This window comes from Euprymna scolopes, chromosome 30 (assembly GCF_053919585.1).
Source record: "Euprymna scolopes isolate OS-2025 chromosome 30, ASM5391958v1, whole genome shotgun sequence".
NCBI lineage: Eukaryota > Metazoa > Mollusca > Cephalopoda > Sepiida > Sepiolidae > Euprymna > Euprymna scolopes.
Window position 1 is genome coordinate 99381072 of NC_136511.1, and position 24771 is coordinate 99405842.

The window sequence follows — 24771 nt, forward strand, 5'->3', positions numbered from 1 at the left end:
CTCTTTCTACTGTCTTTCTCCTATCTATATTCTATAGCCTTGGTCTTTTCAAGACTAGGATTAATATACATTCCATGTCTTTGAAAATAATCATCTTCGTTTTTGTTAGCTCCTTACATCAAGTGGTTGAGTAGTAAGATGTTTGTTCACATTACGCTTTAACTTATGCATGTCAGTACAGTTGGGAAAGAAGAATTCCAGAAGTCTAGCAGTTCTGGGGAAGAAACTATTGGAGTAGAAGGCTTTCTTACACCTAGGTGTCTAGGTCTCTACTGTGAAGGGGTGGGATTTAGCTGCTTGTCAGGTTTGTCGGGAGGTATTTATGTCGAGGGGGGTACAAGTGCTTGTAGTTCATCAGAGCATTCACCATTAAAGTATTTGTAGAACAGGCAGAGGGGTTGCAACATTTCGTTGTGTGGACTGGAGCGATTTCTATTAACAAAAGAATTCTTTAATTATTTACATCATTCTATTATCCCTTTATTTACATTCTTCTCCTTTCCTCCCAACAACTAAAAGTCATATACAGATAAACAGATTGTGACAAGCAACACAAAGTTTTAATAGTATATAGATTTATTACAAATTAAATTTTTTTTTCTTTATTCTTTTTACATAATGATGGTGGGGATGTTTTTTTCTTTTTTAATTCTTTAAAAAAATAAATACAAAATTAATTCCAATATAAATAGAATATTTAAAAAAAAAAAAAATAAAAGAATAAAAAAAAGAAATTCGTGATTTTCTTTGGATGGACTTTTGCAATCATTTGTTATTAATTTTTAAAAAAATAAATTGCACAAAAAAATAAAAAAATAATAAAACACGAAAAATTCACAGTAGTGTTGTGTTCAAAAGTTATCTCCCCTGAAACAAATGATAAACCATATTGAACTGTTTAATGTGTTCTTAAAAGCAGTTGAAGATTTGATGAGTGGAACATTTAAATAAGCTATCGTTAAATAATATAAAATGTAGTAAAAACACAGACGATTTTAAGTTTAAAAAAGTGTTACTTATGTAGAATACAGATCGTACTGAAATAATATTATTTAGAAACCTACACTTTACATGGAGAGCATGTTTGGTATTTTCACATAAAAGTACAGTAAAAATTGAATTTAACTAAAATAAATAAATAAATAAAATTAAAAAAAATAGCATGGTCCGTATTCCGCATAAGTACCAAAAAAAATAAATTAAAATTAGTAATACTTTATACTTAATCATACTTTTCTGTCAATATAATAGTATCATCAACTTGTTATATATGATTATTTTCCTTATGACAGTAATTAAATTACGTGGCATATTCTATTTTTAAATGTGTCAGCTTTGATTAAGAGACATAATACCTATTTACTTGCTTCCCCACTAGATCAGAATTTGACATGAGGTTGGTTTTTAATGTGGAGAATATCCAGCTCCCCAACAATGGGCACTTTGAATTGGGACAAAATTTAAATTGCCTTAAAATATAGAAGGAATACTCATTCCCTGACCAAAGACAAAAAAGGTAAAGTGTAGTATCAGAACAGATACTACACTTTGTTCCCAGCCAAAAGGTCAGTAATTGTCTATAAAGAGGCACAGTATGTCAGTCAGTTTGAAATTCGTCATTGAAAATCATGTAGATTGGATGGAGTTTATTAGTTAATAATTTATTACCTTCCTCCCAGCTCAGGAAGATGTGACAAAGTTAAAATGTGAGGATTGAATAGCCTGCACACAAGGAATGCCTGAGCAGCCTCGTTAGCATTCCCTAGTAAAGGTGCTACAGGTGATTAGCAATAAACTAATCTCTTCTTAAAGAGAAGATAAAACCTTTTGAGGGTGAACCCTCAAGAAATTTACAGAATCTGTTGTACCGACTGTGAAGGATGTATCCTTGACTGGTGAACAAGTTAACTTTCAATTGTCGCAAGCTGAACTCCGCTTTTGAGTGGCCTGGCTATGTTAGCCTTGCCAATTGGAGTACCATTTTGAAGCAAACGCATTTCAGGGGAAAACATTATATACTTACGTGTCATGTTGAAATTAGTATAAATTTTAAAAATTACGAAAATAATACCATAGAAAAATAATCACAAATAAAAATAAAAGAATATCCATTTGTGTTTAATGGTTTCTAAATAACATTTTGGCAAATATACTTTATAGTGATACGATGATTCCAATATTTTCCCCATTCAAATATAAATTTCTGATTCTGCTATAACTATTAATTCTGATTTTTAAATGTCTAAATATATATAGCTATAAATTTTTTAATTTTATTTACGGATTACCATACAAATTCATGTGGTATGTGAATACATTTCTGCAAAAATGTGTGTAGATATACATTTTACTTGTAGTTTAAAATCAATATTCATGCAAAATTTTGTAATTTTTCTGATTCCCAATTCTGAGTCATTACCCCAACAACACTAATAAGTTATATTCTTTTCGCAAGTGTTACACTAGCAGTATCAGAATTTTTGTAGGAATTTTTGACACCCCTAACACGAAACTGCGAATACAATATAAAAATCTCGTAATTTCTCTGTTAAAAGTGGGTTATTTATTTTCTTTATGGATTATACTTCCAAAATAAACTATTACAGTTGTTTTAAAAGTAATAAAAATATTTTTATTTTTTTTTTAAAACAGTAATGAATTTTCCGAACTCAATATTTTTCAATTTTTAAACTCAATATTTTTAAATTTTTAAATTTTAAAAATCTATCAAAATTTTTCTATTGATTCTATTTTTACGATATTTTCAGGGTCAATGTGAAATTTTATGTTCTTTCCAATAAACCGAATATAATATTTTAGACAAACGTTTTTTTTAAATTCACGCCCCCCCATTTTCACGCCCCCCCCCCATTTTGAAATGTCTATTAAAAAGTAAATAATTAATTTATGTTTAATAGGTTTATATATCACAAATTGAAGAGAAAAGGTCAATAAATAATATATTCAAATTTAAAACAAAAAAAAAATCAGTTTTTTAGAAATTTACCTGTAAAGTCCGAAGTTTAAAACCTTATTTTATAAGAACACATTTTTTCTTTTTGTCTTTTTTTTTTTTTTTTTAATGAAACCTTGGTCCTTGCTCCTTTAATTGAAAAAAAAATTAGGGCTTGAATTACATTTTTCGAGGAGTTATAAGCTTAGAAAGATAGGGGGTCGAATAATTTACGCCTCTCATTTTGAAATGTCTATTAAAAAGTAAATAATTAATTTATGTTTAATAGGTTTATATATCACAAATTGAAGAGAAAAGGTCAATAAATAATATATTCAAATTTAAAACAAAAAAAAAAAATCAGTTTTTTAGAAATTTACCTGTAAAGTCCGAAGTTTAAAACCTTTTAAAAAAAAAAAAAACACATTATTTTGTTTTGTTTTTTTTTTTAAATAAAACCTTGGTCCTTACTCCTTTAATTGAAAAAAAAAATTAGGGCTTGAATTACATTTTTCGAGGAGTTATAAGCTTGGAAAGATGGGGTGGAATTATTCACTATTTTCACGAAATTTCTGACACTGCTAGTGTTACACTAACAAGGGTCTCTTAATTCTTTATTAAATAAATTAATTTGGATTAAGAAATTAATCAAAAAGGTGTCAATTTCTATTCATTTGATTGTCAGTTTTACACTTTTGTATGATTATTTAATGTTGAAAGAAAAAAAAAAAAAAAAAAAAAAAAGCCGCCGTAAGTGGGTGGATTTAGTGAACACAATTTGTGATTCCACTGGAATTAGTTTATAAGCAAAGGTTATCTCCCCTGAAACAAATTATAAATATTAGTCGATTTCATTAATATTGTTGATATTTCTTTTCAATTTGGAAAGGCAGATTAAAAAATAAAAATAAAATCATATATTAAGCGATAGATCTTTTTTGCTAAAAATGAAATTAGGAAGGGCACGAGTGAAAAACAGTTTCAGAATAGTATACCCCCCCCCCAAAAAAAAGCAACTAAGAGAGTATTTTAAGGAACGGCGCTTTTTTTTTTTTTTTTTATACAAGGTCATTGTGCAAAGAGAGACAACTCCATTTTACTAAGAGATTCGTTCATTTTTTCATCTCATAATTTAGGACGCTACAAGAACGATATTTTTATTAAATCAAAAAAAAAAAAAAAAAAAAGCTGCGACGATTTTCTTTTTAACGTAACAAAGTTGATAACATTAATAATACAAAATGTAGTTTTTATACGACAATTAAGAGAATCGTTTCTGTTTTCATATCACAATTTACGACGCTAAAACCAACGATATTTTCATTAGGTGAAAACATTTGAAAAAGAAAGTTGCGGCAACATTTTCTATTTTTTTTTTTTTTTTTGCTTTTTCAACTACATTTTTATTAAAAGGTAAATATTATGATGAGTTTTTAAAAAATTTTTTTTTTTACTTTTTTAAATCAACAATTAAATGTTATGGTAAGATTTTTTTTCCCCGAAAATGAAGGAAAATGCAACGTGCAACGATAGTTGAAGAAGAAAGTGATTTTAAACGCTTTAATAAAACATGGATGAAAGCTCGATTTTTTTTTTTTTTTACTATAACAAAGCTTGTTAAAATGACTTTGATAAAATCACAATTTCCTCTTCAACTACCGTTGCATTTTCCTTCATTTTCGCAAAAAAAAAAAAAAAAAAAAAAAATCTTACCATAACATTTATTTTTTAATTTAAAAAAAGTAAAAAAAAAAAAAACGTAGTCGTAAAAATTCCATTTCTTTTGTAATGTTTTCATTCTTTGCGTTTTAAGCTTAAATACTATTATTTTAAAGAACCTCATCCTCATCATAATATTTACCTTTTTAATAAAATGTAGTTGAAAAAGAAGAAAAAATAGAAAATGTTGCCGCAACTTTCTTTTTCAAATGTTTTCACCTAATGAAAATATCGTTGGTTTTAGCGTCGTAAATTGTGATATGAAAACAGAAACGATTCTCTTACGTAGTCTTTATACGACTATTATCGTATAAAGACTACGTTTTGTATTATTAATATTAGCAACTTTGTTAGATTAAAAAAAAAAAAAAAAAAAAACGCCGCAGTTTTCTTTTTTTAATGTTTTGACTTGATAAACATATCGTTGGATATTATAAATTATGAGATGAAAAAAATAATTCCTTTACAACTACCGTTGCATTTTCATTTATTGTAATGTAGTCGAAAAAAAAACAAAGTGTGACATGAAAACAAAAACGATTCTCTTAATAGTCGCGTAAAGCCTACATTTTATATTATTAATGTTATTAACTTTGTTAGATAAAAAAAAAAAAAAAATCGTCGCAGCTTTTTTTGTTTTTGTTTTGCTTTAATAAAAATATCGTTCATAGTAGCGTCCTAAATTATGAGATGAAAAAAAATGAACGAAAGTTGTCTCCCTTTGCACAATGACCTTGTATAAAAAAAAAACGCCATTCCCATTACATTAAAAACAAAAATACAGACAAATCTTTGATGTATGTACTTGTGACAGAAAGAAATCAGATTCCAAAAAATCACAAATTGATCAAGTTTTATTTTTATAAAGAAAATCATTTTTAAAAGATTTTAAGTAATTAATGGGAAATCGTTGGCATTACAAGGCTGATCTTGTAAATTGGAATTATTGATGAATTATCTGCCCTTGTTTCTTCAAGATGGTCCCTTTTTGCTTACTCATAAAATTTGATTTCTTAGTTAAAAATAAAAATACTTGATCAATTTGTGATTTTTTTTGAAATATGACATTTTTGTTCTGTCACCAGTATGTACACCACAGATTTTTCTTTATTTTTGTTTATTAATAGAGGTCGAATTCTGGACAAGAACCAAGGTTTTCCTAATAATTTCTCCATGGACCTTTTTGAAACCATCGCCTCACTAATTAAAGTACACCCCCCCACCCCCCCAAAAAACTTGTGAATCGTCTCCCAGAAGGATTTATAACTTTCTCCCAAATCAAATATGGTTGAAAGATAGCCAAGATGACTTTATTATAAATAAACCCAAGGAAACATTAATTTTCAATCTGGGCCTGTTCTGAGCTTGAAACCTATGGTATCATGTTATTCTGACCTGATCATCTGTAATGCTATAAAAAAATAAATAGCTCATGGGCCCTGGCAGATAGTAATACTCCAGGTCAGAGAGCAAAGTAGGGAGTAATGACAACTACAAGATGATCCCATACTCCCAATATTGGGCCTTACCAATGAATGTAGTTGGGTGTCATACACATGATAGTTGGAGAAAGGATCGGACAGGAAAAAAAGAGGGATTTTGTAGTGATATGATGTTTGGGATAGTTTGCATGTCATGAACAATGGAAGAGATTTAACAGAATTTTGTGTTTATTGAAATGTCCAGTAAAAATATTTTGTTTTTTTTATAGACTGAATTTTAAATAGTTGAAAAGGAAGATGCTGAAAGATGTATAATAATAACTAGTCGGAGCTTGTAGAAATTCTGTGTTTTCTACAATAACCCATTTAATTTATAGTTAATAAATTTTATTTGAAAGTCACTGCTATTAAGAAAAAATGGCTTTCTTCTTCTAAAAAAAATAATTGACAGTCAAATATTTACTAAAATGAATGTCCCTTTTTGAAATGTATTTAAAATTGTAGTATTTTAATCAACAAGACAATTTAATTTTGGAACAACTTTAAAATGGATAAAGTTGGAACCTTTTTACCCTTTAACGATATCAGATTTACCGCCAATCATTATTTTTGCTGATTGAACGATTTTATTTTTTTAATGTGCATAAAAGGTGATAATGTACCAACATTAAATGCCGTAATGCATTTTCATATAAATATGTACCATTGCTGAAGTCTCTAATTTACTTGCATCTTTACATGAGATCAAAGTTAATGACGATATCGGGTTCTATTGTGATACTCTAGATTTGCGAACAAAATTAAAATTGTTCCAGTCTAGGAGGATTTCTCCTCCTCTAACCATAGGACAAAACAAATACTACCACTTTGATGCTATCCCAGTGTTTTGAATTTGTTTTCTGAGATGCAATTGAAAACAAAGTTCTATACCAAGATAAACCCAGGTTACTTGATATTAAGAAAAAAATGTCTTTCTTTTCCTATAAAAATAATTGTCAGTCAAATATTGTTCACAAATCAATAAAACGTTTGTCACTTTTTGAAATTTGATTTTTTTTAAAATAAAATTTTACTGCTAAATAAATTATATACAGTAGAACCTCGAGATACGGTGACCCTTGGATACGTTTTTTTCAGGTTACAATGTGCAATATAATGTTCTTCTGGCTCCTGGTTATGGTATTTGTCCCGCCTTATGGTGTTATTTATGTTATTTGATTATATACATGTGTATTCTATACTGCACTGTATTTTGTTACTAATTTTTCATGCCATATCCTGGCGTTCTACTGTAATTTGATATTTTAAAAATAAAATTGTACTGCTAAATAAATGATATAATTTGATTTTTAAACAATTCATAATGGATAATATCAGAATTTTTTTTACCATAGTGTCATTAATCATCAATCCACACGTTTGCTAATTGCATCATCTTGTTTATAAACCAATAACATATGAACATTAAATGCATATTAGATTAAATTAATAATACATGAATTATTCATGTTCCCAATTGCTTTTTATATTATGTCGGAAAAACAAACAAAATAAAAATAATATGTTCATCAATGAAACTTGTAAATGTAAAAATCATTGATTGAAGAGCAGAAAAATGGAAACTGCAAATGTTTGGAGAAAACTGAAGAATTTTCTAAACCAAAACGTAGAGATTGGAATAAAAAAGAAAAAGCACAGTTTTGAACATTTTTTCATAAAAACAAAAATTAATTTTGGAATCTCATGTTCTTGCAATTATTTTAACAATTTTTGAAATAAAATAAAAAAATTCTTTTCATTGCATTTCCATATAAATGCAAACTTGCCAAAAAGATTCGAAATGGAATAAAAAAGTCTGAAGTAAGAGATTTTTCTTGTACAAAAACCAAAAAATTGGAAAGAAAAAAAAAATGATAAATTTCAATTAAGCCAGCTTTTTTTTTTTCACCAAAAAGTAAAAACATTCTTAACATGATTATATTCTAATAATCTATGAAAGATAAAAAAAAACAAAAACAAACCAAACAAAACGACAAGAATTTAGACTTTAGAGTGCAGTAGGCACTCTAAAATCACAATCGCGTTGACACACCAGTTCTCGCCAGATCATCAAAGTTAAGCAACATTGAGATTGGCCAGTACCAGATGGGTGACCATTTGGGAAGGCGAGGTGCTGTATGTAAAATACCAAGTTGAGAAACTGGCATGGTCTATCCTTCTTTCGGGGGTAGATGGGACTCTCTTAAGCTGTGGTAGGCACCCCATCTAGTGATGGCATCACAAGAAAAATTACCCTTGATAGCCCCAGTGAAGCATCAAGTATTCAGCTATCGACAATATTTGAATTACATTACAAACTCATGTAGCATCCGTTTCCTAAACGATTTTAAGGTAAAATTATCACCTACTTCTGAACCAGGGTGTTTACATAAAAATAAAAATTGGATTTCATTTTTATTATCAGTGAAAAACTTTAAGCTTAGAATTAAAAATTTATGAAAAAAAAAAGAAAGAGAATAGGAAAATAAAGGAAAAAAGGAAAAAGGTATTTTAAGATTTTCATGCAATGTCAAGGATAAATCCTTTGAAAATGATCTTTCCTTTTTATCATTAAAGTTCATTTAGCATTAATTTGTTTACTTGGTGACAAAGGTAGTTGTGCCCCTCTCCTCATGTGTCAATGAAATAAATTAAAGCTTAGATTAAATGCCAAGATTTTAAAATGCTGATTTTCATAGTTCACCTCCATTTGAATGATTAGAGCGATACAATCTTATAAATCTATTTTCCTTTGTGCTGTAGTAAGCTCTATAATTATAAAAACAATCAAGTTCTCACTAGAGATTGAAGCTACATAATCCAACCATTCTCTATGTTTTTCATTTAGTCTCAAACTTTACTAAACAGAATTTAGCACATATAAAAAGTCATTTGCACTTTTAGTAGTGATTTAAGAATTGGCTCAAATTATTCAAATGAAAAACGAACAAAAATCTTGCAATCTGCTTGTTTTGGTAACCAAAATATGGTGTAAAACGATGTGAACAATTTTTTTTTATTTTATAAACACTACAAATACTTAAAGTTAACTGTTGCCTAGTATGTGTTTGTGAAGACACATCGCCGAATAAACATATTGTCATGACAAATTATGCAGATGTCTAAACAGAGAATTTATTCTACTTTAAAAAATATCATTTGTCAATTATTGTGTAACAAAGCCAAACTCCCATTTTCTCTCCAAATTTTGGTTTCCAACTTTGCTAAAAAAAATCATAATTCAAATCAGTTGGTAAAACAATCTTATTTGCTTGAATATATACTGAATTACTTCCCATGACGTTAACCGCAAGAGAACAGCTATTTATGCATATAGCGGTTCTTGTCCCTAATTCCCACTATATTAAAAAACAAAAATAAAGAAAAAAATCTGTATGAATGTACATACCATTGACAAAACGAAGATATCATATTACAAAAATTAGGTAAATTAATAGTTTTATTTTTATAAAGAACATCATTTTTAAGTGATTAATGGGAATTTGTAGGCATTACAATATAAATTCTGCAAGTTTGAATTATTGAGTTATCTACCCCCCCCCTTTTTTTTCAAATTATTTTTAAAATGGTGGACAAGATGGTTGCTCATAAAATTTGATTTTCATATTTAAAAATAAAACTACTTTATCAATGTACATGATTTTTGGAATATATTTTCGTTTAATCATGGATACATACATCATACAGATTTTTTCTTTATTTTTTGTTTTTAACAAGGGGAAATTGTGGACAAGAACCCATATAACTTTTGAAACAAATAATCAGTATTTTTATATTAGAGATTATTTTGTAAATATTTATTTTCTTTAGAAAAGGTCTACGATTTTAGCGATTTTTATTGTTCCAAAATCTTTGATTAGATTTGTCGCATTAAGCTATCTTTTTCGATATGAGCAAAATTTACTTCTAGAACAGCATACTTTACTGTGTGTAGAGCTTCACATGCATAGGATAAGTGACAGAATCTTTGGTGGACATTATCCTTCAGCCAGCAAAAAGGAGACAGTGTCCCCTTGAGGTTCTGTTGCTTATTGTTCTTGGCACGCAACAGTTTCAAATCCAGGTTTCTTGAAAATTTAAAGATGCTTGTTGGATACTGACATAGTACCCCTGCCAATAGCTGGTATTATTTCCGAGTTTTTCCCACCCCTTCTAATGGTAGAAGGCAGCGATTGAGGTAATCCGGCAATATAGCTAAGAAATTGAAAAAAGAAAAAATATGTATATACAACAAATAACACTTACCAATGCATTAAAGTTTTTTTTACTACCAACCTGTATACTCTAAACATTCTGGAATTATTTTAAAGCTTTCTATTTCAAAATTAAATTAAAATTTTCTTTCTTCACAAGAACAGCAATAGCTGCTGAGCCCTCCGTTATTGTTGGCGATTCATTCCTTAAAAAAAATAAAAATAAAATCTTATCCTTCCACTAACCCTAAGTCAGAGTGCCTCTATTTTTGACTAAAGGTGAGTAGTAGAATAAATATTCCGTTTCACTATATGTTAAACTTGATAATATTAGACCCCCTCCTCCCCTCCCAATCAATGCTATTTTTGATTTCTTTTCAGGTTTCAACAAGTCACCTTTACAATAACAAATTAAAGAATACAGTTTTAACACTTTAGGTCAGTAAAAAATTAAATTTTAATGTGTTTAGTGAAAATTATTAGTTGTAACTTTGATTTTAATGAAAACCGCTCCAGACAAGGCATGAAGCCAATTGATATAAGGAGCTAAAAAAAAAAAAAATGCTACTTCAAAGTCAAAAACAATTGCTAATAATAAGTGTTAGATGGAATAGATTCTGATCCAGAAAACAGCAATTTTTCCCTCTTTGTCAGAAACATAAGGACTAAAGAGAAAAATAAGGAAAGCGAATTATGCAGCTGCTGAAAGTAAATCGAAGATCAACTTTCTACTTTCCTAAAACTATTGTTAACTATGCTGCAAAATTAGTGGAAATTGATTCATACGTTTGCAATGGTATTAACAAAAGTTATGCGGGAAGCGCAACAAACTCAGCACACCACCCGATAGTCTGCAGGAGTAACAATCGCAAGCAAACATTGGTGATGTACATTTATTTTTACACAATTTATATTTTTGAGCAAGATGAAATTGTAAATGATATCCGTCAACGAGAGAATAATGAACAATCGGAAACAGAACAACTGGGTAAGGAGCGAGACAATCATCGATTAGATATGTAGCTAATAGCACCTTGTTTAAAAAGAAAAAAAAATCTCCCACAGCAGTAGAACCTCCTTCCCCCTCGGTTCACTGATTCAAAATCAGGCTAGGAAGAAAATAAAAGTTTTGTCCACGTGTAAAGACTGCTGTAGGATGAAAATACAATGGAAGGCATTGCTTGGTTGAAATAACCGCATTGAGACGAGGAATTAAGTCTGGCAGTGTTGGAAAAAGAAACAACCATTCCGTCTTGGTGATGGGGCAGTTACCAATGATGCTGACAAACAGAATTAATAAACTCCAAGTGAGTTTTTCTCCGGGCACGATTCGGATTTGAGAGAGAAAAATGTCTGATGAGAGCATTATTTTTCTCTTAGTCTCTTCTGGATTTTTCGCGAATCCTTTTGGGAACATCTGGAGTTGCTGCATTATCACTTGTGTACAGCTCTCGGATAAAACTAAATCGTCGTAGCAAGAAACGCCATACAAGATACCATCCTATAATAGAAACAAGGTAAAAATTTAAAACAAAATGAAATAAGAGGTTGACAGTTTTGTTAAAGCATTGTGTTTTATATATGTATATTCTAACATTCACACATATTTCATTATCACCAAAAGTCATCAGTGTGGCTAGGTATAACTGTATCATTGAATGAAACTAAATCATCATAGCAAGAAACACCATACAAGATAATATGCCACAATAGAGATGGGATAAAAAAAAAATGAATAAAATGGTAAAGCAACCTAGAAAAAAAAAATGGCGGTAAAGTTTGAGTTTTATGCAAAAACAGTAAGAAATCCTTACTCCACACATAAATTATAAAGAAGGTTTGCTTTGCTCGTATTGAACGACAAACTTCATGTTTAGAACATTTCCATTTCCAACCATCAATTGATTGCGAATAATGGTTCACTGCATATGGTAGTTCAAAAATTAGCTATTAACCAATGCTTGGCAATCCACTGAATCATTTTGAAATTGTCAGCTTCATAGTCTGCATTCAACAAAACTTGTTGGATGCATTTTAACAACTCTGCAGCCATTTTCTTTCTACTGCATTTACACATTACAAAATAAATAAGAGGTTGATGTGGTTTTGTTGTGTCTAATATATATTTCAGGATGCATTCATATTTTATGATAACTATGATTTATCAGTGTGGCTAGGTACAGCTACATCACCAGTCACTGACAAGAGAAATATATCTAAACTAGATGTTAAGGTTTAGAATGAGTGCTTGATCTCAAATTGATGGTTGAATTTGGTTAAATTTTATATTTGGATTCTTCGAACTACTGTTCTCATCTTGAGTGTCATTTTCACAACGATTCGGTTGATATAACCTGCGACCTTCTTCAAATGTATCTTGCCGCGTTCCATCAGCCATGAATGGATGGAAGTATGAAGTAATTTGCAATTCATTTTTCGATCACCCACACTAAGAATTGAACCTTCAGGAGAATATCACTTTTACAATTGAGTTTTCTAGGTATTCTAACCACTTGCGGAGAGTTCTAGTACAAATTTTGGAAGCTTTAAACCTATTTTATTTCTGGTTAAAAATATCACTGCTTTTTACTAATTATTATTATATATATACTAGCAGTTTAGCCCGGTTTTGCTCAGGTCCTATGTACTGTTCATAACTTTATGTGCATATGTATATCTATATTAAAAAGTTTGACTCATGTCCACGTAACCTACATCTAAAATTTCAAGTGTTTAGTCCCAAAATTGGCGGAGGAGTTTGGTAGAGTCTGCAAAGGTCAACTCTTTCAACTTTCACCTCTTGGCAACCAAATTTTTACCAAAAACTGATTAAAAAGCTTGCTGCATGTCTGAATAATCTTTATGTAAAATTTCAAATGTTTAGACCCAAAATTGGTTGAAATAGTTTGCTAGAGACAGCAAAAGTCAAATCTTTCAAACTTTGACCTCTTGGCAGATAAATTTTCGGCCAAAAACAAATTAAAAAGCTTGCCCCTATGTCTGAATAGATTTTATGTAAAATTTCAAATGTTTAGACCAAAAATTGGCTGAGTAATTTGGTAGAGATCGCAGAGGTCAAAATTATTCATTTTTTTTAACTTTGACCCCAAATTTTGATCCCTTAACATTTGTTTTGGACTCAAATCAATCTAAAAAGTTTGACCCATGCCCAAGTAACCTACATCTAAAATTTCAAGTGTTTAGACCCAGTTTTCAAAAGTTAAATTGTTGAACCTTGACAGCCAAATTTCTGTCCAAAAACTGATTAAAAAGATTTTCCCAAAGTTTGTCAAATCTCGAGTCTGTAGACTGAAAATTGACACAGTAGTTTGGTATGGAAATGTACACACACAATTTCGTATAAAGTTATTGTTTACTTATTACTGTATATATTATCGATTATTTATGATTAATGGCTCCCATATTGTGTTAAATTCTACACTAGGTCTACTTGGTAAAATTTGTGTTCATTTTTTCAAATAAATACTAATCCTTACCATGCATCGAATGGATACCATAATACTTAGTTTGCTGTACCTTATAACAAAAGTCTATACAAAATTTCAGCCAGATCAGACCAGTAGTTTCTGAGAAAAAGGGAAATGGATAAACAGACAGACACACTTAGAGAATTATAAATTCATTAAGTGAACATCGTCAGCCTCCATAGGAGGAGGGAACTTTAAAATATTGATTTAATTATTAGACCCTTTTCATATTTCCCTTACTGAATGCTTTTCCTTTGAAGGGGGCATTAGATAATGATTTATGAATATTTTTCAATATCCATGTGCATGTTTCATCTTAACCAAAAATCATCAGTGTGGCTATATACCAATTGCTGGATTATAGATAATTTATAGAATCTATAATACATTGCAAATTACCTTCTATAAATTATCTAAATAAATAATAGTTGTTGATGCAAATAGTTTGGGAACAAAGTAGAGACTTCAATGAAAGCCATAACATCATTCACTGTGAATCAAAAACTTTTTTATAATTGCCTCAGCAAAGGCCACTCAAAGCGTGTCAGGTGGGTAGCAGATAATGGTTGAATTGGGACAGAATTTGTTGATGGCATATCAAACCTTTTTTGCTTACTAAATGCCAAATCTAGTAATTTGAGAAAAATGTTTTTATGTGTCAATTTTTTTATATCTTCAAATATTTATTCATGTTTGGTTTGATTGTTTTGTAGAAGAAAATCATTGTTTTTGACTTTGCAGAACATGATTGAGTTTTGCAAAGGGAAGTAAAAAAATAAAATAATGCTTAATTTTCTATAAAAATAAAACTACACATTCAATTCACATAATTTTGGAATATGATATTTTCATTTTTTCACAGATGTGTACATCATACTGATTTTTATTTTTAATATAGAAAGAATTCTGAATAAGAACTAAACAATCCATACAATTGGAAAAATTGGGTCAAGAAACAGTGACTGATATTTTTATTCATAGTAACTGAGCAAGAGTTGTCTACCTTTAAATAAGATTTAACTAAAAAAACATTTTCTCCAAAATGTTCTAGAATATTATCTTTAGAAACATTTGTTCTATATATATAAAAAAAAAAAACACATAGCAGGCCAAGTGTTAATTATGAAGCAAAATACTGTGCAGATTCCCAAGTTCGACAGAAAGATTCTCAAGTTTGACAAGATGCATCTGCAGAAGGTTGGAGGTCAAAACATTGTGAAAATAACATTCAAAAGAACGAGTAATAGAAATGCAACAGCTCAATAAATGTTTGTTTCTAAAAGGGATCAATATTTTTCGAATAACCTAATACATTATGTTTCTGGAGATGATTATTTGGACTGGCTATCTTATTGAACTCTGGAATTTTTCTGTTGAACGTGGGAAACTGCATAGAATTACAAATGAAACTTTTTATTTAATTTGTGGGGGTAGAACGCTTTCGATCTGTCAGCCATATCTTAAGTAATTTACAATTGTATTATTAATGTTGCCCACACTCAGGATTGAACCTTCAACCTCCAGAAGAGTAGCTTTCACAGTTGAATTTTACAAAGTATTTTATCCATTATGCCACGGTAGTAGTGAAAATAACACTCAAGATAAGAACAGTAGTGCAGAAAAATCCGAAAAATATGAACCTAAGACATGTCATTTAGAGCAACATAAGAGATTTGGCAGAAAAAGAGTCACCTTAACACATTTTCTGACATTTAATTATGTTTAAATTCATTATAACAATAACAGGAATAATGTCTACCTTTACATGTTCATATTCTGATTAAAACCCTGTTATTAAAACAGGAAGTTAATTATTAAATTAGTTTTTCTATGCAAAGAATCAAATTCCATTTACTTTTATAAGAAGTTGGAACCTTAAATACAAGCGAATTTGGTTTGGTTGTTTTGTAGCGTATCAACCCTTTTTTGGCATTTAATAACAAATCCAGTAATTTTGGAAGAAAGTTTTTGTGCTTCAAGTTCTTTTTTCCTTTGAATATTTATTCATTGTGTTGTTTTTATTGTAGAGAAAAATTGTTTTTATTTTTGACTTTGCAGAAAATTATTCAGATTTGCAAAGAGAAAAGAACATCAATGTTTGGTGCATTTTATGTCAGGAAGCCAGTATCTTCACCCAGCCTAATCTGGTAGCATTAGACCAGATGATTTGGTTTAATTGGTAAACATTAGGTTACTGCAATAAAACGTGAATAGTTTTGGGGGTTATGAATATTTGTTTTTGTAGCAGTGTTAGCATTTTTATCCCCATAAAATCAAAAGCACCATTTTACAGAGTGTAACAATATTTGTGCCTGAGGTAATGCTGGGTGGCCTTGCTGGTATATTTTGACAAGTGACAGTATTATCAGATTGGAAAGGAAGGGGGGGAGCTGCAAATTTATTAAATATAGTGAAAAACAAATTTGATTCCCAAGAATGAAGATACTCAAATAACAAGGCTGACTTGTGTTCTTATTGAGATTGTTTGAAGTCAGTGGACAGGTTGATGGATCAAATTATCAAAAGGTATTTTCTAGGTTTTAGGAGCACAGACTTCTTGAATTTGAGTAAGAGAAAGAGATTTAATGTACAATTCTCTCTGATTTTGAAAAAAAAAAAAAAAAAAGGAGAAATGGATTGTTAAAAAGGCAAAATGTGTGTGATCATTTCGTGTAGGTCTTCAAAAGGCTTCTTTCGCACGCGCTCCCGGGGTTGTTACTATCGCTTACAACTGTGTATATGTGTCCTATATCATAATATCTAGGAATTAGGAAACCGTGTAGCGTATAGATTTATTTACGTCGATTTTTACAAAATTATCGCTATTTTGGCTTCTCGCGTGTTGATTGGGCCTTTTAGTATAAATAAAATGAAACTAAACTCAAACGGACGTGTTCGCGGCAATGCGCCGGGAACAGACACTTACGCTGTGTAACTTCTATTTGACCTTCTTAATTAGGTCAAATGGAAGCAGCAAAGTTAACTTATTACACACACCTGTTTTTATAGTTATACTTAGATAAATAAATTCAAACACGTCTACACTGTATGTCGCGGTAGCCCAATGGTAACATCGCACGGTTTTTTTTTTCACACATTAATTTCCAACTCAAGGGTACGGATTCGATTATCATACTCACCTACCAAAACATTTTTTTATTATTATTTTATTTTATTATTATTTACCCCCCCCCCCAGTTTTGATTTACTTCAAGACACCCGGGCATCGCTAGTTAATTTATAAATCCTATATGAGTAACAAACATCTTGTTGCTCAACTCCCCACAGTCCCCTGTTAAACATGATCCAAAATAGCCCCTTACATCTAAGTGGCAATATGCCTTGTTTTGAGGGGAAAAAATGACAAACACTCATGCAGCATCTATAAGTTCTAGTCCTTAGGGAGGGTAGGGAACAAATGGTGTCAGAAAGATTGTTCATCGTCTATTTCGTGTATGTCTTGCAAAGGTTTCTTTCGCACATACTCCTGGGGTCGTTACGATCGCTTACAACTGTTTATATAGCCCCTAGATAATAATATCTACGATTTGGGAATGCGGGTCGCCTCTACATTTATTTATGTCGATTTTATGAGATTCGCGCTATTTCGCTCTGTCCCCTGTTTGTCCTGCTTTTTAGTATAAATAAAGTGAAACTGAAAATTCAAACTGTGTTCTCGGCATCACGCCGGGAAACGTCCAGAAGCAATCAGCTTTGATCAATGTGGAGACAAACTCCTCTTATATCAGACAATTCCTATTCAATCTGGACAATGGGGAGCTGGGTTCCCCCTCCCCAAAATCTGTGTGGGGAGAAAACCAGTCAAATTTGGGTAAACAAACCCAAACGCTGCCTCGCAGCAAAAGTTAACTGCATGACTTCTATTTGACCTCATTAATAAGGTCAAATAGAAGCAGCAGAGTTAACTTTTATTGCGGCCACCTGTTTTTAATACTTAAATAAATAAATTCAAACGTTTTCTGTTGTATGTCGCGGTGGCCCAGTGGTTAACGTCGCACGTTTCTTTTTTTCACACTTTAATTTCCAACTTTGCCTCACGGGTTCGGGTTCGATCCTCATACTCACCTACCAAATTTTTTTTAATTTTCGATCCTTATCAAGATTAAAACTAGCTGATGTAATCACTGATATAAGGCCATCCATTATGTAACAGTACGATATAGAGCAGATGCAGTTAACTTCATTTGCAACTCATCAAATTTATAGAATCTAAAATAAACCATAGCATTTACTTTCTACCTCCTTTTTCTAACTCTTGTATAGATTTTGTCCTTTAGTCCTCACATACCACTCACACAATGATGAGGGAAGGTTCTGTCATGATTTCTCCATTGCTTATGTCCTCACTCAGATTGTTCACGAACCCACCCGTGTGCCCGACAATGACGGCCAGTATGCGAGTCTACTAGACCTTTTTCTCACAACTTGCCCTGAACTATGTTCAGTTTCTGTTCTGTCTCCTCCTGGATCTTCCGACCACTCTGTTGTATCAATTAAGATAAAAATGAAATGTAGTAAGTCCCCAGACATACCTCTCCATCGTAGAGTATATCGATACACTAAGGCTGACTGGGATAGCTTCCGTACATTTATATCGGATCTACCTCTGCGTTCCATGTTTAAAAAAGATGTGTCCTCTATAGTATCAGACCTGATGGAATGGTTAATTGTAGGTATAGACCATTTCATACCCTCAAAAAAGTTCCAGCAAAAACCTAACAGCCAGCCATGGTTCTCTCCTGAATGTGCTGCTGCAATTGCGCACAGAAATCACTTTTTCCACTGCTTCAAACGTTATAGATGTATGGAAACTAAAGCTGCTTTCAGGACTGCCAGCAATCATTGTAATAAAGTAATAAAGAACGCAAGAGAGTTGTATGCTCAGTCTGTCAAGTCCTAAGTAGCTGGGCTTGGTTCCCACCAGTTTTGGCAAATAGCAAACAGAATCCTGAACAGAAGTGTGTGCTCTATCCCAACTATCATCAATGGACCTGAGGTAATCTCGTCAGCATCAGACAAAGCCAAACTCTTTGCCAAGAACTTTGCAGCTAATTCTACACTTTGCAACCAAGGCCACCAACCCCCAATATTTCCTCCTGTATCAGAAAACACGCTATATGATATACGTATATCTGTACGCGATGTTGTCAAGCTAATCAAAAATCTTGATTGCAGTAAAGCAACTGGCCCTGACGGTATTCCAATTATAGTACTCAAAAAACTTAAACCAGAACTAGCGCCCATACTTACAAAACTGTTTAAATGTTGTCTTAAGGAGAATTGCTTCCCATCACCCTGGAAAATCTCATCAGTATACCCTGTATTTAAGAATTCAGGTGATCGCTCATCCCCCTCTCAGTACAGGCCAATAAGTCCCGTGTGCGTCATGAGTAAGTTGCTGGAATCTGTGTTAAATACAGAAGTAATCAACCATCTCAGTAAAAATAACCTTCTTAGTGACACACAATATGGTTTCCGTACTGCTAGATCTACAGCAGATGTGCTTACAGTTATGTCTCATAGGATTAGCGAATCTCTTGACAGAGGCAACCTTTCTAAGGCAATTGCTCTTGACATATCTAAGGCCTTTAATAGGGTATGGCATAAAGGTTTACTTCACAAGATCTCTAGCTATGGTATAGCTGGAAATGTCTTCTCAATTATTAAATCATTTCTTTCTGATAGATTCATAAGAGTAGTAGTTGATGAGCAAAAATCAGAAGCTCACAGTATTAATGCTGGAGTCCCTCAGGGGTCTATCCTGGGTTCAACTCTTTTCCTGATCTATATTAATGATCTTCCAAATCACATCCTTACATCATTTGTAGAAATTTATGCTGATGACACTACCATTTACGGTAGCACATCTAAGGCAGTAAACAACCAAGTTCTCTTCAATTCTCTCTCCTCTGATCTTGAGCACGTGGTACAATGGGGAAAGGAGTGGCTGGTTACTTTTAATGCATCTAAAACCAAGCTTCTCTCTTTACATCATCAACGTTCTGATCCACATCTGGCATCAATTGAAATGAATGGCCCTCGTCTTGAGGAGGCCTCAAGTTTTGACAAGCTTCTGGGCTTGACCTTTACTCCCGATCTTAAATGGAACTCGTACATCAAATCTGTTGCCAAGGCCGCTGGAAAAATGGTGGGATCCTTCTATTGATCCAGTAGATATCTCACTGCTGATGCAATTCTCTATCTATATAAGAGCCAGGTATGTCCAAGGATGGAATACTGTTGTCACATCTGGGCAGGAGCTGCTAGAAAGGACTTGTTCTGCCTTGATAGAGTTCAAAATAAACTTCGTAGCCTCGTAGGAGATGTCCTTTTCTCTTCCCTGCAACCTCTATCTCACAGAAGAGATGGTGCGAGTTTGCTGTATGTTATTTTCATGGAAAGTGTTCGACTGAGCTTCAATCTATGGTCCCCCCCTCACCAAACTTTCATAAGAAACACTCGTCTAGCTGAAAACACTATCAATAATTTCCCTCACTCTTTATCTGTGCTTAAACCTAAACGTAGATTCTATGAACAAAGCTTCTTTCTTAGAACTGCACGCCTGTGGAATTGTCTTTCATTTTCCTGCTTTCCAGCTGACTACAATATGGTTGTGTTCAAATCTAATGTAAATAAGGTCTTGATGAGCTGTTCCACCTGTTAACAAATTTACTGAATTTCCATTACTAACGATTACTATATTGTCCAATTTCTACTGTAAACTCTTTAACGCTTATCCTCGAGTGGCCTCGATAAGTCGTGATGCCTATGTAAAAAAAAAAAAGAAAGAACTTGAAAAAACTACCTGGCAGATATACCCAGCAAATCAAGTGCAAGAAAGATACAGACAATCCCACTTAAAGGAATGGTTAAAAACTTAAGATCTCTTAGTCAGAATGTTTGAGATTTTGTGCGAATATCTGGCATCCGGTAGGATGCTCAATTCTGAGCGAGAACAAAATAAGAATAAAAGACAAGAACATTAAAAAACAAAATAAACAGGAAGACAGCATATAATTCATGTGTGACCCGTATTTTTGTATATCCGATAAACAAAGCATCAAAATGACACCATCCTGACTGCAGCGCATCAGATGAAGAAAATTGGCAAGTGTCACTTCAAGGCTTCCATGAGAAATTGTGCTGCGTAATGACCTTTCAACTGGTACAGTCACGTTGTCCCCCCCCCACCTGTATAAAGTGATACAAAGTGTGTATCACATTGATTTCAATGACCCAAGGATGCAGAGTAAGCTGCATATGACATGAAACGGATCTGTTGATGACAAGTTACTTCTAGCAGATGGCACGAATGAAATGGCAGCAGAAGTTAGAAGTCATTCACAAAACATCCAACATGAGCAGGAGACACAATGATGGAAGAAATAAAAATTGTCTACATGACTGAAACTTTAAAAATCTTACTAGAAAAACAAAACAAAAATGCAACAATGTAAAAATATATCAGTGAGAGTATATGTGACAAGAACATGTTTTAAACAAATATTATTTTCACACCTGCAGACACTTTTGCAATCATCAGTATAGGAAGTGATAGTTACTGCTGAGTCACAAAGCCCCTCATGACTTGATAAGCTAGTATCTTTCCTCCAGGCCATTGGCAATGAACACATAAATGAAAGGAAATTAAGTACCTATGAATACCATGTTTGCATGCATTCTCAATAAACAGTCAGAGAGTATTCAACAACTGCAAAGTCGAAATGTTGCATTTGTGCTAAAATTGACCTTTCCTTAATTCTCTAAAAAAGGCTCAACTTATTTTCTTGAATATGCAACCATCAGTATAGGAAGTGACAATTACTGCTGGTCAAGAGATTTTCTTTTTACTGTTTTAGAAACTCTAGTTTAAATTTCTGCGATCGCCTGTTATAATTAATTACCGGATTTCAAATGGACAATATGGACAGGCGGGGGGGGGGGGGAAACACCAAAAGTTAATGGGTTTTTGTATTATGGTTATTTATCGAGACCTTTTAGGAGTGCTACCTTAATTATTTTTGGTAAATTTTTACGACGTGTCCTGCCCCACTGTGTTATAAACACTCCAACCCCCCCCCATGTTAAGAACGGCTTTCGGAATAAATACCCCCTAACCTCAAAAGCCGTTCTTAACATGAGGAGGTTAAGGGGTATTTATTCCGAAAGCGGTTCTTAACATGGGGGGGGGGGTTGAGGGTGTTTATACTACCTCAGGCAGGGCCAGGTCGTAAAAAAATACTTTTTTTTTCTTGCAATCGATTAGGCATCCAATATATCACCATCATATAAAATAAATACTCGTTTTAATTTTTCTTCAAACGTTTTTTTTTTTTTTGTACTTCTGCAGTTTAACTGCCCGTGCAATTTTTAAATATGATTTTTAAATTAAATCAAATTTTCACGGTATTTTTTGTTTATGAAATTGTTAGGTAAAAGTACAGAATAGGTAACAAATCCCTTTCCGCATGTTAAAAATGTATTTCTAAATAATAACATTATTTTTCACCACATTCTGTTGTCTGCAAAAACAACACTTTTTGTTTGTAAAATTGATAACCGGTGTAAGATTAATGAAATCCCTAAATATTATTGTTCCAATATGAATTTACAAAATAAATAGCTTATAAATAAATTTACCTGAATAAATAAATGGCTAAAAGTACACCCCCCACCCCCCAAATCTATATATTGCATTTCTGAGATTTAGAAAATTAAAAAAAAAATTTGATTAAAGATTTTTCTTTTTTTTCGTACTTTACGAGAAAAATTCTTCTGTTTGCCACGTCTGGCAAAATGAACCAGGAACGTTGTTTATCAGAACAAATTTGGATCGGAATATCGAAAAATTCTATCAGACTTTTTCGATGTTCCAATTAAGAAAATGAATGATTCGCCGTTCAGGGTACATTTTACATGGTGAACAAAACTCAGCGTAAAGTAATTTTATAGAATCATCGGCAGTCTATAATCAGCTGTGTTTTTAGGTTAGAAATAGTTTTTATTAGGGCATTGAGAATCTCATAAAACCAGACGATCGTGACTATTATATATAAGATGACTAGATATAATATAAATAAATAAATAAATAAAAGGTACTTCTACGGAACTAAATTTTAAATGTAGTTCGTCAGTCAGTCTGTTTCGGTTCACATTCTGTAGAAGCCTCCCCCCCAATGGAGGGCGCATCGCGATATAGTCCAATTAAAAATTAAACAGGTCTCAATTTATTATTTTTTTGTAGAAGTTGTATTGGTCTTCTTTAGACACATTGTCATACTAACAATTATTTTTCTTCCAAGAATTAAAGCCAAAAATGAACGATAAAAACATATGTTACAGTTTTTATTGTGTAACTATACACAATAAAAACTGTATTGGCAATTTTTTAATTTATACGATAAGTCTAAACAATTAACGAGGATTTTTCCTTTCGGATAAGAAAATACAATCAATCTTTGTTTATTTTCCTTAGTTTTAAAATAATGTGTTAGTCCCATTTTACTTGCCTCCCCACGAGGGCAGAGTTAGATACAAGTTCGTTTTTTACGATGGGTAAATTCCAGCTAAACTTAAAAGGACATTGGATTGGGACAAAAAAAACAAAAACAAACAAACAAACAAAAAAACAATCATCTCAGTCCAGAAGGATTTCATTAATTGTTAGAAAACGGAACAGATACCACTCTTTGATTCCAGCTCTAAAGTTTTTGTCGTTAAACTCTTGCAAGTTAAAATTGAAACACCTACTCAAGAGAAAACATGGTATTCATGCAGAGTGATCGTGCTGAAATAACGTTATTTAAAAAGCCATTCTTTACATGGGGAGGGGAGGGTATTTTGTACCTAAAAAACATAAAACTTTAATCAAACGTGGAAATACGATTTAAAAAATAGCGCGGCGGATCCACTCTGCTTTAGCACCGAAAACATTAACATGTTACATTATAGACAACAAAAAGAAAAAGTAAAAAAAAAAAAAAAACCCAAACAAACCAACAAATAAACGTTGCCAAAAGCAAGATGAGTTACAGGATAAGTTTTTTGTGCAACTTATCTGGAAGCGTTTATTTAGTTTGAAGAGAAACACAAGTAGTGCTGACTGCTGAGTTAGAACAAGAAAAGTGTCCGAGATGCGACGGTTATCTGGGGTCTCGATAATCGATCAAAATGGAAAATTAAATAAAATATTGGTCGAACTAGAATAACATTACATTTTCACACGATTCGTGACATTTATCGTATAGATTTTTTTTTATCAGCATTTAGTTTAATTTTCAATCTTTGAGTGATTATCGAAACTTCCCAGATGGTCATCTCGTGTATGTCAACCATTTTTTCTAAGGACTCGGCACTATTGTATTTCAAAGCAAATAAGCGCTTTAAAATAAGTTAAAACACAAAATATATCCAGGTAGGGAGAAGAGTAACTTAGCTTTAGTAACATTTCTTTTTTTGTATATTTGTTTTACTTTTTCGTTTTGTTGTCCATATTGCAAAATGCCCGACACCCCGGCAATCCTTTTAATTTTTAGTGCTTGGTTTATTTAAAATGAAAACATTACGGGTCATGACAAAAAATTAGTATAAATTCCAAATTTTACGAAAAACCTATCTGAACTTTTAACAAGTACCTCATTATTATATAAGAAAAATGGTTATATAACAAAAAAATGAATAACGACGGAATCGTCCTGGCTTTCAGCGGTCAAACTGATGGACAAGCAAAGAAAGACGAACACGAGTCTAAAACTTATTTTGTTCCCCTAAATCCATGGTTTGTGATGTATTGAAGGGGAGGGGGGGGAGATTAAACAGAAATACCCCCCCTTTTTTTTTTTTAACGAAATCTACTTATCTTGTAGAATCAAAAAGCACGAACTTCAGCAAAACCG

General features: G+C 32.0%; 1 long non-coding RNA gene across 2 annotated transcripts in view; it reads right to left on the reverse strand.

Moving 5' to 3' along the window:
• Positions 1-24771, reverse strand: part of LOC145254903 (uncharacterized) — a 133851-nt gene that overhangs the window by 108577 nt on the left and 503 nt on the right. Inside the window, exon 2 of one of the 2 annotated variants that reach the window (XR_013863838.1) lies at positions 10421-11868. The exons of the other annotated variant lie outside the window; for it this stretch is intronic. This is a non-coding gene — a long non-coding RNA (uncharacterized LOC145254903). Of the gene's footprint in view, positions 1-10420; positions 11869-24771 lie in introns of those variants that run through there. 2 annotated transcript variants of the gene reach the window in all.